Raw genomic sequence first — 13,621 nt, forward strand, 5'->3', positions numbered from 1 at the left:
GGAGATCTGGTCGACCCCGCAGGCCCTCGGACTCGAGTGCGAGTCACCCGGGACCCCTGGTGGACCCTGCGGGCCCTCGGACCCGGGCCCGAGGGCCTGGAACATCTGGTCGACACCGTGGGCCCTCGGACACGGGCCCGAGTCACGCGGGATAGCTGATCAATAATGCCGGGCCTCGGAACCGGGCCCGAGGTGCCCGAGACAGCTGGTCGACACCCCGGGCCCTGGGGCACGTGCCCGAGTCGCCCCGGAGAGCTGGTCGACCCCGCGGGCCATCGGACCCGAGCGCGATTTGCCCGGAAGAGCTTGTCGAACACATGGGCCCTCGGACCCAGGCCCGAGTGACCCGGGATGGCTGGGCAACACCGCGGTCCCTCCGACCTGAACCCGAATCGCCCGGGACACCTGGTAGACCCGGTGGGACATCGGGCCCGGGCCCAAGACACCCGGGACAGCAGGTCGACCGCGGGCCCTTGGACCCAAACTCGAGTCGCTTGGGAGAGTGGGTCGACACTGCGGGCACTCGGGCATTGGCCGAATGGGCACGGGAAAGCTGGCAGACCCCGCAGGACCCCGGCCACGGGCCCGAGTCGCCAAAGACATCAGGTCGACCTCGCGGGCAGTCGGACACGAGCGCGAGGACGCCGGGAATGCTGGTCAACCCCGTGGGCAGTCCCACCGAAGCATGTGTCGCCAGGGTCATCTGGTCGAACCCGTGGGCCCTCGGACACGGGCCCGTGTCACCCGGAGCTGGTCGTCACCGCGGGCATTCGGGCAAGGCCCGAGTCTTCCGGGACGCCTGTTCGACACCGCGGGCCCTGCGACCAGGGCCCAAGTCGCCCGGGGCAGCTGATCCATGCAGCGGGACATCTGGCACGGGCCCGAGGCGCCTGGGACAGCTGCTCGACCATGGGACCTGGGACCCGAACCGAGTCGCGCGGGAGAGTTTGTGGACACCGCGGGCCCTCGAGCACCGGCCCGAGTCGCCCAATACAGGTGGTTGAACCCGCGGGCCCTAGGACCTGGGCCCGAGTCCCCAGGGACCGCTGGTCGACCCCGGGGTCCATCAGACTCACGTGTGAGTCCCCTGGCACAGCTGTTCGACACCCAGGCCCTCAGGCACGGTCTCGAGTCGCCCGGGACAGCTGGTCAACACCGAGGGATTTCGGACACGGGCCCCAGGCGCCAGGGACTGCTGGTTGACCCCGCGGGCCATCAGAACAGGGCCTGAGTCGCGCGGGCCTGCTGGTGGACCGCGCGGGCCTTTGGACCCGGGCCAATATCGCCCGGGACATATGGTCGACCCCACGGGCCGTCGGACTCGAGTGCGATCTCCGGGGACACCTGGTCGAACCCACGTGCCCTCGGACACAGGCCCCAGTGCCTGGGACAGCTGGTCGACCACGCGGGCCTTCAGACTCGGGCCCGAGTCCACCTGGACAGCTGGTCGACCCGGCGGGCCCTCGGACGCGGGCCCGAGTCCCCCGGGACAGCCTGTCGACACCGCATGCCCGTGGACCCGGGCCCGAGTCCCCCGGGACAGGTGGGCGACCCTGTGGGACCTCAGACCCGGGCCCGAGTTCCCTGGGAAAGCTGGTTGATACCGCGAGCATTCAGACCCAGGCCCGAGTCACCCGGGACATTTGGTCGAAACCGTGGGCCCTCGGAATCAGGCCGGAGTCGCCCGGGACAGCTGGTCGACCCCGCAGGTCCTCGGGCACGGGCCCGAGGCGCCAGGGAGGCCTGGTCGACACCGCGTGCCTCCGACCAGGGCCCGAGTTGCCCGGGACTGCTGGTCGACCCCGCGTGCACTCGGTCCCAAGCGCGAGTCACCAGGGACAGCTGGTTGACCCCGCGGGCCTTCAGACACGGGCCCGAGTTGCCCGGGACGCCTGTTTGACACCATGCTCCCTCCGACCAGGCCCCAGTCGCCCAGGACAGCTGGTCGACCCCACGTAACCTAGGACGCAAGCGCGAGTGGTCCGGGACATCTGGTTGACACCGCAGGGCCTTGGGCCTGGGCCCGAGTCGCCCGGGACACCTGGTCGACCCTGCAGGCCCTCGCACCCGGGCCCGAGTTGCCAAAACATCGGGGCGACCTCGTGGAACCTCGGACACGAGCGCGAGTCACCCAGGACTGCTGGTCCACCCTGCGGGCACTCGGACCAAAGCACGAATCACAGGGAAAACTGGTCGACCCCGTGGTCCTTCAGAAACGGGCCCGAGCCTCCGGGACAGCCTTTCGAGCCCGCAGGCCCTCGGAGCCGAACCCAAGTCAGCCAGGACAGCTGGTCGACCCCGCGGGCCTTAGGACCGAAGCGCCAGTCCCCCGGGACATCTGGTCGACACCGCGAGGCCTCGGGAATGGGCCCGAGTCGCCCAGGACAGCTGTTCGACCCCGTGGGCTCTCGGACATTGGCCCTAGTCGCCCGGGACGCCTGTTCGACACCCCGCTCCGTCCGACCAGGGCCCAAGTCCCCCGGGACAGCTGGTCGACCCTGGAGGATATCAGACACAGGCCCGAGTCGACCGGGAGATTTGGACGACACCGCGGGCCCTCGGGACCAGCCCGAGTCGCCCGGGAAAGGTTGTGGAACCCGCGGGCCCTCGGACATGGGCCCGACGTCCCCGGGACAGCTGGTCGACCCAACGGGACATCGGGCACGGGCCCGAGTCGCCCGGTACAGATGGTCGACCGCAGGACCTCGGACACGGGCCCAAGTCACGCGGGTCTGCTGGTCGATCCCACGGGCCCTCGGTCCCGGGCCCGAATGGCCAAAGACATCGGGTCGACCTCACGGGCCCTCGGACACAAGCGCGTGTTGCCCGGGACTGCTGGTCAACCCCGCGGGAACACGGACCCCAGCGTGAGTGGCCAGGGATAGCTGGTCGAACACGTGGGCCTTCAGACACGGGTCCGAGTCGCCCGGGGCAACTGGTGGATGCGGCTGGTCTTCGGGCCTGGGTAGAGTTCCCCGGGACAGCTGGTCGACACCACGGGATCCTGGACCCGGGCCTGAGTCCCCCTGGACAACTGGTCGACCCCGCGTGACATCTGGCACATGCCCAAGTCACCCGGGAAAGCAGGTAGGCTGCGGGACCTCGGACCCGAACTTGAGTCGCCTGGGAGAGGTGGTCCATACCACGGTCCCTCGGGCACAGGCCGGAGACGCCCGGGAAAGTCGGGCGACCCCAAGGGCCTTTGGACACAGGGCCAAAGTCGCCCGGGTCAGCTGGTCGACCCCGCGGTCCGTCGGTCCAAAGCGCGAGTGTCCCAGGAGAGCTGTGTGACACCGTGGGCCCTCGGAGCCAGGCCGGAGTCGCCTGGGACGTCTGGTTGACCCCGCGGGGCATCGGGCATGTGCTCGACTCGCCCTGGAGATCTGGTCGACCCCGCAGGCCCTCGGACTCGAGTGCGAGTCGCCCGGGACCCCTGGTGGACCCTGCGGGCCCTCGGACCCGGGCCCGAGGGCCTGGAACATCTGGTCGACACCGTGGGCCCTCGGACACGGGCCCGAGTCACGCGGGATAGCTGATCAATAATGCCGGGCCTCGGAACCGGGCCCGAGGTGCCCGAGACAGCTGGTCGACACCCCGGGCCCTGGGGCACGTGCCCGAGTCGCCCCGGAGAGCTGGTCGACCCCGCGGGCCATCGGACCCGAGCGCGATTTGCCCGGAAGAGCTTGTCGAACACATGGGCCCTCGGACCCAGGCCCGAGTGACCCGGGATGGCTGGGCAACACCGCGGTCCCTCCGACCTGAACCCGAATCGCCCGGGACACCTGGTAGACCCGGTGGGACATCGGGCCCGGGCCCAAGACACCCGGGACAGCAGGTCGACCGCGGGCCCTTGGACCCAAACTCGAGTCGCTTGGGAGAGTGGGTCGACACTGCGGGCACTCGGGCATTGGCCGAATGGGCACGGGAAAGCTGGCAGACCCCGCAGGACCCCGGCCACGGGCCCGAGTCGCCAAAGACATCAGGTCGACCTCGCGGGCAGTCGGACACGAGCGCGAGGACGCCGGGAATGCTGGTCAACCCCGTGGGCAGTCCCACCGAAGCATGTGTCGCCAGGGTCATCTGGTCGAACCCGTGGGCCCTCGGACACGGGCCCGTGTCACCCGGAGCTGGTCGTCACCGCGGGCATTCGGGCAAGGCCCGAGTCTTCCGGGACGCCTGTTCGACACCGCGGGCCCTGCGACCAGGGCCCAAGTCGCCCGGGGCAGCTGATCCATGCAGCGGGACATCTGGCACGGGCCCGAGGCGCCTGGGACAGCTGGTCGACCATGGGACCTGGGACCCGAACCGAGTCGCGTGGGAGAGTTTGTGGACACCGCGGGCCCTCGAGCACCGGCCCGAGTCGCCCAATACAGGTGGTCGAACCCGCGGGCCCTAGGACCTGGGCCCGAGTCCCCAGGGACCGCTGGTCGACCCCGGGGTCCATCAGACTCACGTGTGAGTCCCCTGGCACAGCTGTTCGACACCCAGGCCCTCAGGCACGGTCTCGAGTCGCCCGGGACAGCTGGTCAACACCGAGGGATTTCGGACACGGGCCCCAGGCGCCAGGGACTGCTGGTTGACCCCGCGGGCCATCAGAACAGGGCCTGAGTCGCGCGGGCCTGCTGGTGGACCGCGCGGGCCTTTGGACCCGGGCCAATATCGCCCGGGACATATGGTCGACCCCACGGGCCGTCGGACTCGAGTGCGATCTCCGGGGACACCTGGTCGAACCCACGTGCCCTCGGACACAGGCCCCAGTGCCTGGGACAGCTGGTCGACCACGCGGGCCTTCAGACTCGGGCCCGAGTCCACCTGGACAGCTGGTCGACCCGGCGGGCCCTCGGACGCGGGCCCGAGTCCCCCGGGACAGCCTGTCGACACCGCATGCCCGTGGACCCGGGCCCGAGTCCCCCGGGACAGGTGGGCGACCCTGTGGGACCTCAGACCCGGGCCCGAGTTCCCTGGGAAAGCTGGTTGATACCGCGAGCATTCAGACCCAGGCCCGAATCACCCGGGACATTTGGTCGAAACCGTGGGCCCTCGGAATCAGGCCGGAGTCGCCCGGGACAGCTGGTCGACCCCGCAGGTCCTCGGGCACGGGCCCGAGGCGCCAGGGAGGCCTGGTCGACACCGCAGTGCCTCCGACCAGGGCCCGAGTTGCCCGGGACTGCTGGTCGACCCCGCATGCACTCGGTCCCAAGCGCGAGTCACCAGGGACAGCTGGTTGACCCCGCGGGCCTTCAGACACGGGCCCGAGTTGCCCGGGACGCCTGTTTGACACCATGCTCCCTCCGACCAGGCCCCAGTCGCCCAGGACAGCTGGTCGACCCCACGTAACCTAGGACGCAAGCGCGAGTGGTCCGGGACATCTGGTTGACACCGCAGGGCCTTGGGCCTGGGCCCGAGTCGCCCGGGACACCTGGTCGACCCTGCAGGCCCTCGCACCCGGGCCCGAGTTGCCAAAACATCGGGGCGACCTCGTGGAACCTCGGACACGAGCGCGAGTCACCCAGGACTGCTGGTCCACCCTGCGGGCACTCGGACCAAAGCACGAATCACAGGGAAAACTGGTCGACCCCGTGGGCCTTCAGGAGCGGGCCCGAGCCTCCGGGACAGCCTTTCGAGCCCGCAGGCCCTCGGAGCCGAACCCAAGTCAGCCAGGACAGCTGGTCGACCCCGCGGGCCTTAGGACCGAAGCGCCAGTCCCCCGGGACATCTGGTCGACACCGCGAGGCCTCGGGAATGGGCCGGAGTCACCCAGGACAGCTGTTCGACCCCGTGGGCTCTCGGACATTGGCCCTAGTCGCCCGGGACGCCTGTTCGACACCCCGCTCCGTCCGACCAGGGCCCAAGTCCCCCGGGACAGCTGGTCGACCCTGGAGGATATCAGACACAGGCCCGAGTCGACCGGGAGATTTGGACGACACCGCGGGCCCTCGGGACCAGCCCGAGTCGCCCGGGAAAGGTTGTGGAACCCGCGGGCCCTCGGACATGGGCCCGATGTCCCCGGGACAGCTGGTCGACCCACGGGGACATTGGGCATGGGCCCGAGTCGCCCGGTACAGATGGTCGACCGCAGGACCTCGGACACGGGCCCAAGTTATGCTGGTCGATCCCGCGGGCCCTCGGTCCCGGGCCCGAATGGCCAAAGACATCGGGTCGACCTCCCGGGCCCTCGGACACAAGCGCGTGTTGCCCGGGACTGCTGGTCAACCCCGCGGGAACACGGACCCCAGCGTGAGTGGCCAGGGATAGCTGGTCGAACACGCGGGCCTTCAGACACGGGTCCGAGTCGCCCGGGGCAACTGGTGGATGCGGCTGGTCTTCGGGCCTGGGTAGAGTTCCCCGGGACAGCTGGTCGACACCACGGGAACCTGGACCCGGGCCTGAGTCCCCCTGGACAACTGGTCGACCCCGCGTGACATCTGGCACATGCCCAAGTCACCGGGAAAGCAGGTAGGCTGCGGGACCTCGGACCCGAACTTGAGTCGCCTGGGAGAGGTGGTCCATACCACGGTCCCTCGGGCACAGGCCGGAGACGCCCGGGAAAGTCGGGCGACCCCAAGGGCCTTTGGACACAGGGCCAAAGTCGCCCGGGTCAGCTGGTCGACCCCGCGGTCCGTCGGTCCAAAGCGCGAGTGTCCCAGGAGAGCTGTGTGACACCGTGGGCCCTCGGAGCCAGGCCGGAGTCGCCTGGGACGTCTGGATGACCCCGCGGGGCATCGGGCATGTGCTCGACTCGCCCTGGAGATCTGGTCGACCCCGCAGGCCCTCGGACTCGAGTGCGAGTCGCCCGGGACCCCTGGTGGACCCTGCGGGCCCTCGGACCCGGGCCCGAGGGCCTGGAACATCTGGTCGACACCGTGGGCCCTCGGACACGGGCCCGAGTCACGCGGGATAGCTGATCAATAATGCCGGGCCTCGGAACCGGGCCCGAGGTGCCCGAGACAGCTGGTCGACACCCCGGGCCCTGGGGCACGTGCCCGAGTCGCCCCGGAGAGCTGGTCGACCCCGCGGGCCATCGGACCCGAGCGCGATTTGCCCGGAAGAGCTTGTCGAACACATGGGCCCTCGGACCCAGGCCCGAGTGACCCGGGATGGCTGGGCAACACCGCGGTCCCTCCGACCTGAACCCGAATCGCCCGGGACACCTGGTAGACCCGGTGGGACATCGGGCCCGGGCCCAAGACACCCGGGACAGCAGGTCGACCGCGGGCCCTTGGACCCAAACTCGAGTCGCTTGGGAGAGTGGGTCGACACTGCGGGCACTCGGGCATTGGCCGAATGGGCACGGGAAAGCTGGCAGACCCCGCAGGACCCCGGCCACGGGCCCGAGTCGCCAAAGACATCAGGTCGACCTCGCGGGCAGTCGGACACGAGCGCGAGGACGCCGGGAATGCTGGTCAACCCCGTGGGCAGTCCCACCGAAGCATGTGTCGCCAGGGTCATCTGGTCGAACCCGTGGGCCCTCGGACACGGGCCCGTGTCACCCGGAGCTGGTCGTCACCGCGGGCATTCGGGCAAGGCCCGAGTCTTCCGGGACGCCTGTTCGACACCGCGGGCCCTGCGACCAGGGCCCAAGTCGCCCGGGGCAGCTGATCCATGCAGCGGGACATCTGGCACGGGCCCGAGGCGCCTGGGACAGCTGGTCGACCATGGGACCTGGGACCCGAACCGAGTCGCGCGGGAGAGTTTGTGGACACCGCGGGCCCTCGAGCACCGGCCCGAGTCGCCCAATACAGGTGGTCGAACCCGCGGGCCCTAGGACCTGGGCCCGAGTCCCCAGGGACCGCTGGTCGACCCCGGGGTCCATCAGACTCACGTGTGAGTCCCCTGGCACAGCTGTTCGACACCCAGGCCCTCAGGCACGGTCTCGAGTCGCCCGGGACAGCTGGTCAACACCGAGGGATTTCGGACACGGGCCCCAGGCGCCAGGGACTGCTGGTTGACCCCGCGGGCCATCAGAACAGGGCCTGAGTCGCGCGGGCCTGCTGGTGGACCGCGCGGGCCTTTGGACCCGGGCCAATATCGCCCGGGACATATGGTCGACCCCACGGGCCGTCGGACTCGAGTGCGATCTCCGGGGACACCTGGTCGAACCCACGTGCCCTCGGACACAGGCCCCAGTGCCTGGGACAGCTGGTCGACCACGCGGGCCTTCAGACTCGGGCCCGAGTCCACCTGGACAGCTGGTCGACCCGGCGGGCCCTCGGACGCGGGCCCGAGTCCCCCGGGACAGCCTGTCGACACCGCATGCCCGTGGACCCGGGCCCGAGTCCCCCGGGACAGGTGGGCGACCCTGTGGGACCTCAGACCCGGGCCCCAGTTCCCTGGGAAAGCTGGTTGATACCGCGAGCATTCAGACCCAGGCCCGAGTCACCCGGGACATTTGGTCGAAACCGTGGGCCCTCGGAATCAGGCCGGAGTCGCCCGGGACAGCTGGTCGACCCCGCAGGTCCTCGGGCACGGGCCCGAGGCGCCAGGGAGGCCTGGTCGACACCGCAGTGCCTCCGACCAGGGCCCGAGTTGCCCGGGACTGCTGGTCGACCCCGCATGCACTCGGTCCCAAGCGCGAGTCACCAGGGACAGCTGGTTGACCCCGCGGGCCTTCAGACACGGGCCCGAGTTGCCCGGGACGCCTGTTTGACACCATGCTCCCTCCGACCAGGCCCCAGTCGCCCAGGACAGCTGGTCGACCCCACGTAACCTAGGACGCAAGCGCGAGTGGTCCGGGACATCTGGTTGACACCGCAGGGCCTTGGGCCTGGGCCCGAGTCGCCCGGGACACCTGGTCGACCCTGCAGGCCCTCGCACCCGGGCCCGAGTTGCCAAAACATCGGGGCGACCTCGTGGAACCTCGGACACGAGCGCGAGTCACCCAGGACTGCTGGTCCACCCTGCGGGCACTCGGACCAAAGCACGAATCACAGGGAAAACTGGTCGACCCCGTGGGCCTTCAGGAGCGGGCCCGAGCCTCCGGGACAGCCTTTCGAGCCCGCAGGCCCTCGGAGCCGAACCCAAGTCAGCCAGGACAGCTGGTCGACCCCAAGGGCCTTAGGACCGAAGCGCCAGTCCCCCGGGACATCTGGTCGACACCGCGAGGCCTCGGGAATGGGCCCGAGTCACCCAGGACAGCTGTTCGACCCCGTGGGCTCTCGGACATTGGCCCTAGTCGCCCGGGACGCCTGTTCGACACCCCGCTCCGTCCGACCAGGGCCCAAGTCCCCCGGGACAGCTGGTCGACCCTGGAGGATATCAGACACAGGCCCGAGTCGACCGGGAGATTTGGACGACACCGCGGGCCCTCGGGACCAGCCCGAGTCGCCCGGGAAAGGTTGTGGAACCCGCGGGCCCTCGGACATGGGCCCGACGTCCCCGGGACAGCTGGTCGACCCACGGGGACATCGGGCACGGGCCCGAGTCGCCCGGTACAGATGGTCGACCGCAGGACCTCGGACACGGGCCCAAGTTATACTGGTCGATCCCGCGGGCCCTCGGTCCCGGGCCCGAATGGCCAAAGACATCGGGTCGACCTCACGGGCCCTCGGACACAAGCGCGTGTTGCCCGGGACTGCTGGTCAACCCCGCGGGAACACGGACCCCAGCGTGAGTGGCCAGGGATAGCAGGTCGAACACGCGGGCCTTCAGACACGGGTCCGAGTCGCCCGGGGCAACTGGTGGATGCGGCTGGTCTTCGGGCCTGGGTAGAGTTCCCCGGGACAGCTGGTCGACACCACGGGAACCTGGACCCGGGCCTGAGTCCCCCTGGACAACTGGTCGACCCCGCGTGACATCTGGCACATGCCCAAGTCACCGGGAAAGCAGGTAGGCTGCGGGACCTCGGACCCGAACTTGAGTCGCCTGGGAGAGGTGGTCCATACCACGGTCCCTCGGGCACAGGCCGGAGACGCCCGGGAAAGTCGGGCGACCCCAAGGGCCTTTGGACACAGGGCCAAAGTCGCCCGGGTCAGCTGGTCGACCCCGCGGTCCGTCGGTCCAAAGCGCGAGTGTCCCAGGAGAGCTGTGTGACACCGTGGGCCCTCGGAGCCAGGCCGGAGTCGCCTGGGACGTCTGGATGACCCCGCGGGGCATCGGGCATGTGCTCGACTCGCCCTGGAGATCTGGTCGACCCCGCAGGCCCTCGGACTCGAGTGCGAGTCGCCCGGGACCCCTGGTGGACCCTGCGGGCCCTCGGACCCGGGCCCGAGGGCCTGGAACATCTGGTCGACACCGTGGGCCCTCGGACACGGGCCCGAGTCACGCGGGATAGCTGATCAATAATGCCGGGCCTCGGAACCGGGCCCGAGGTGCCCGAGACAGCTGGTCGACACCCCGGGCCCTGGGGCACGTGCCCGAGTCGCCCCGGAGAGCTGGTCGACCCCGCGGGCCATCGGACCCGAGCGCGATTTGCCCGGAAGAGCTTGTCGAACACATGGGCCCTCGGACCCAGGCCCGAGTGACCCGGGATGGCTGGGCAACACCGCGGTCCCTCCGACCTGAACCCGAATCGCCCGGGACACCTGGTAGACCCGGTGGGACATCGGGCCCGGGACCAAGACACCCGGGACAGCAGGTCGACCGCGGGCCCTTGGACCCAAACTCGAGTCGCTTGGGAGAGTGGGTCGACACTGCGGGCACTCGGGCATTGGCCGAATGGGCACGGGAAAGCTGGCAGACCCCGCAGGACCCCGGCCACGGGCCCGAGTCGCCAAAGACATCAGGTCGACCTCGCGGGCAGTCGGACACGAGCGCGAGGACGCCGGGAATGCTGGTCAACCCCGTGGGCAGTCCCACCGAAGCATGTGTCGCCAGGGTCATCTGGTCGAACCCGTGGGCCCTCGGACACGGGCCCGTGTCACCCGGAGCTGGTCGTCACCGCGGGCATTCGGGCAAGGCCCGAGTCTTCCGGGACGCCTGTTCGACACCGCGGGCCCTGCGACCAGGGCCCAAGTCGCCCGGGGCAGCTGATCCATGCAGCGGGACATCTGGCACGGGCCCGAGGCGCCTGGGACAGCTGGTCGACCATGGGACCTGGGACCCGAACCGAGTCGCGCGGGAGAGTTTGTGGACACCGCGGGCCCTCGAGCACCGGCCCGAGTCGCCCAATACAGGTGGTCGAACCCGCGGGCCCTAGGACCTGGGCCCGAGTCCCCAGGGACCGCTGGTCGACCCCGGGGTCCATCAGACTCACGTGTGAGTCCCCTGGCACAGCTGTTCGACACCCAGGCCCTCAGGCACGGTCTCGAGTCGCCCGGGACAGCTGGTCAACACCGAGGGATTTCGGACACGGGCCCCAGGCGCCAGGGACTGCTGGTTGACCCCGCGGGCCATCAGAACAGGGCCTGAGTCGCGCGGGCCTGCTGGTGGACCGCGCGGGCCTTTGGACCCGGGCCAATATCGCCCGGGACATATGGTCGACCCCACGGGCCGTCGGACTCGAGTGCGATCTCCGGGGACACCTGGTCGAACCCACGTGCCCTCGGACACAGGCCCGAGTGCCTGGGACAGCTGGTCGACCACGCGGGCCTTCAGACTCAGGCCCGAGTCCACCTGGACAGCTGGTCGACCCGGCGGGCCCTCGGACGCGGGCCCGAGTCCCCCGGGACAGCCTGTCGACACCGCATGCCCGTGGACCCGGGCCCGAGTCCCCCGGGACAGGTGGGCGACCCTGTGGGACCTCAGACCCGGGCCCCAGTTCCCTGGGAAAGCTGGTTGATACCGCGAGCATTCAGACCCAGGCCCGAGTCACCCGGGACATTTGGTCGAAACCGTGGGCCCTCGGAATCAGGCCGGAGTCGCCCGGGACAGCTGGTCGACCCCGCAGGTCCTCGGGCACGGGCCCGAGGCGCCAGGGAGGCCTGGTCGACACCGCAGTGCCTCCGACCAGGGCCCGAGTTGCCCGGGACTGCTGGTCGACCCCGCATGCACTCGGTCCCAAGCGCGAGTCACCAGGGACAGCTGGTTGACCCCGCGGGCCTTCAGACACGGGCCCGAGTTGCCCGGGACGCCTGTTTGACACCATGCTCCCTCCGACCAGGCCCCAGTCGCCCAGGACAGCTGGTCGACCCCACGTAACCTAGGACGCAAGCGCGAGTGGTCCGGGACATCTGGTTGACACCGCAGGGCCTTGGGCCTGGGCCCGAGTCGCCCGGGACACCTGGTCGACCCTGCAGGCCCTCGCACCCGGGCCCGAGTTGCCAAAACATCGGGGCGACCTCGTGGAACCTCGGACACGAGCGCGAGTCACCCAGGACTGCTGGTCCACCCTGCGGGCACTCGGACCAAAGCACGAATCACAGGGAAAACTGGTCGACCCCGTGGGCCTTCAGGAGCGGGCCCGAGCCTCCGGGACAGCCTTTCGAGCCCGCAGGCCCTCGGAGCCGAACCCAAGTCAGCCAGGACAGCTGGTCGACCCCAAGGGCCTTAGGACCGAAGCGCCAGTCCCCCGGGACATCTGGTCGACACCGCGAGGCCTCGGGAATGGGCCCGAGTCACCCAGGACAGCTGTTCGACCCCGTGGGCTCTCGGACATTGGCCCTAGTCGCCCGGGACGCCTGTTCGACACCCCGCTCCGTCCGACCAGGGCCCAAGTCCCCCGGGACAGCTGGTCGACCCTGGAGGATATCAGACACAGGCCCGAGTCGACCGGGAGATTTGGACGACACCGCGGGCCCTCGGGACCAGCCCGAGTCGCCCGGGAAAGGTTGTGGAACCCGCGGGCCCTCGGACATGGGCCCGACGTCCCCGGGACAGATGGTCGACCCACGGGGACATCGGGCACGGGCCCGAGTCGCCCGGTACAGATGGTCGACCGCAGGACCTCGGACACGGGCCCAAGTTATACTGGTCGATCCCGCGGGCCCTCGGTCCCGGGCCCGAATGGCCAAAGACATCGGGTCGACCTCACGGGCCCTCGGACACAAGCGCATGTTGCCCGGGAATGCTGGTCAACCCCGCGGGAACACGGACCCCAGCGTGAGTGGCCAGGGATAGCTGGTCGAACACGCGGGCCTTCAGACACGGGTCCGAGTCGCCCGGGGCAACTGGTGGATGCGGCTGGTCTTCGGGCCTGGGTAGAGTTCCCCGGGACAGCTGGTCGACACCACGGGATCCTGGACCCGGGCCTGAGTCCCCCTGGACAACTGGTCGACCCCGCGTGACATCTGGCACATGCCCAAGTCACCCGGGAAAGCAGGTAGGCTGCGGGACCTCGGACCCGAACTTGAGTCGCCTGGGAGAGGTGGTCCATACCACGGTCCCTCGGGCACAGGCTGGAGACGCCCGGGAAAGTCGTTCGACCACAAGGGCCTTTGGACACAGGGCCAAAGTCGCCCGGGTCAGCTGGTCGACCCCGCGGTCCGTCGGTCCAAAGCGCGAGTGTCCCAGGAGAGCTGTGTGACACCGTGGGCCCGCGGAGCCAGGCCGGAGTCGCCTGGGACGTCTGGTTGACCCCGCGGGGCATCGGGCATGTGCTCGACTCGCCCTGGAGATCTGGTCGACCCCGCAGGCCCTCGGACTCGAGTGCGAGTCGCCCGGGACCCCTGGTGGACCCTGCGGGCCCTCGGACCCGGGCCCGAGGGCCTGGAACATCTGGTCGACACCGTGGGCCCTCGGACACGGG

This window comes from Sus scrofa, chromosome 5 (genome assembly GCF_054392235.1).
Source record: "Sus scrofa isolate SSC_HxYL_T2T_F1_AM1 chromosome 5, Sscrofa_HxYL_maternal_Yorkshire_Landrace_v2.0, whole genome shotgun sequence".
NCBI classification, from domain to species: Eukaryota; Metazoa; Chordata; class Mammalia; order Artiodactyla; family Suidae; genus Sus; species Sus scrofa.